A 1,475-nucleotide genomic window follows, 5' to 3' on the forward strand; every position below is an offset into this window, starting at 1 on the left:
CGCAGCCCGATTCTAGTATAACAGACACATAAACCAATGGAACAGAATTGAAAACCCAGAAGCACATAGATCCATATATGAAGAGTTGATCTCTGTTTTGCTATTTTTTTTGTTGAGTTTGAGCCATTTTCTATCTTTTGCTTTTTATCGATTTACTTTAAATTTTGCATACTGACTATTTTGGGGAGATTTTTCTGATTGTGCATTCTGGTAGCACAGTGGTCAAAGGCCTGGCTGCCAACCAAAAGGATGGGGCCTGCAATCACCAGAAAGTCTGTGCAAGAAAGATGTGGAAGCCAACCTTCACAAAGACTCAATGACTCTGGGAACCCTACAGAGAGGCTCCGCTTTACCCTCGAGGGTCTCCTTAAGTCAGATTCAAACCAGCAACATTGGATTTGGTATCTTCTCTTGAAAACCACTAGAGGGCATGCTTATCCTTAGGATTCTGGTTAGAGTACTGCAAAATGAAATTAATTCTTGTTTGTATTAAATATTAGATGGGAAATTAACATAATTGAAAAATAATCACTGCATATTATTCTCCTGAAATATTCCTCCTGAATTATTCACACAGGAGTGTTTGGCCACCACTGTGGGTCTCGTATAACATGCTCTCAGGTGTTTTCATTTCGGCTTCTGACTGGTAGACGTTTTGTTTTGTTTTTTAACTTTAAAATATTTGCCTTGATAGACTTTGCTCATCTGTAGGATGGTGTGTTGGGGATTAATTCTGTATTGTTATTGCCAACCCTAAGATTAAATGGTAAACTCCACTCCTCCAAAGTTATCTCTACTTTTAAAAATTAAAAGAGCAGAGATAGTGTATTTCATCACACAATTCAATTTATACTCCAGAATAGAACACAAATTTCTGTCTATGCTAATACTCTCTACCCAGATGATTTTTTACTCTTCTGCAAAATTTAACTGACTTCATAAAGCAATATGGATCTTACTTATAAATGAGGTTGCTAGAGAAGTTACACTATAAATGACAGGAAAAAAAAAGTTAATCTTTCTCAGGTTAAAAAAACAACAACTCTAGAATTAAAGTGTTTTATTTTTTCTTTCAGAAGTATAAATTGGATTTTGTATTTGGAAGGATGAGATCACTTGGGAAAACATGAACATTTATCAGAACTTATAGTTAGCACAGTGGTTACAAATTGGGCTGCAAACCACATGGTCAGCAGTTCGAAACTACCAGCTGTTCTGAGGGAGAAAGATGAGGCTTTCTGATCCCGTAAAGATTTACAGCCTCGGAAACCCTATACAGGGTCGCTATGAGTCAGAACCGACTCTACGGCACATAACAACAACAACAACATAGTGTAAGAACCATCTGAAGAATTACTAAGAAGTACTGCAGACAGCCACATAGGTAAAGCATACTCGGTGAAGCCACCTTCAGAAATTCCATAGCCTATGGCTCATTAATAACACACATCTTAACTTAATTTAAGTCAATAATG

Source organism: Chrysochloris asiatica, unplaced genomic scaffold (genome assembly GCF_000296735.1).
Source record: "Chrysochloris asiatica unplaced genomic scaffold, ChrAsi1.0 scaffold00039, whole genome shotgun sequence".
Classification (NCBI taxonomy): domain Eukaryota; kingdom Metazoa; phylum Chordata; class Mammalia; order Afrosoricida; family Chrysochloridae; genus Chrysochloris; species Chrysochloris asiatica.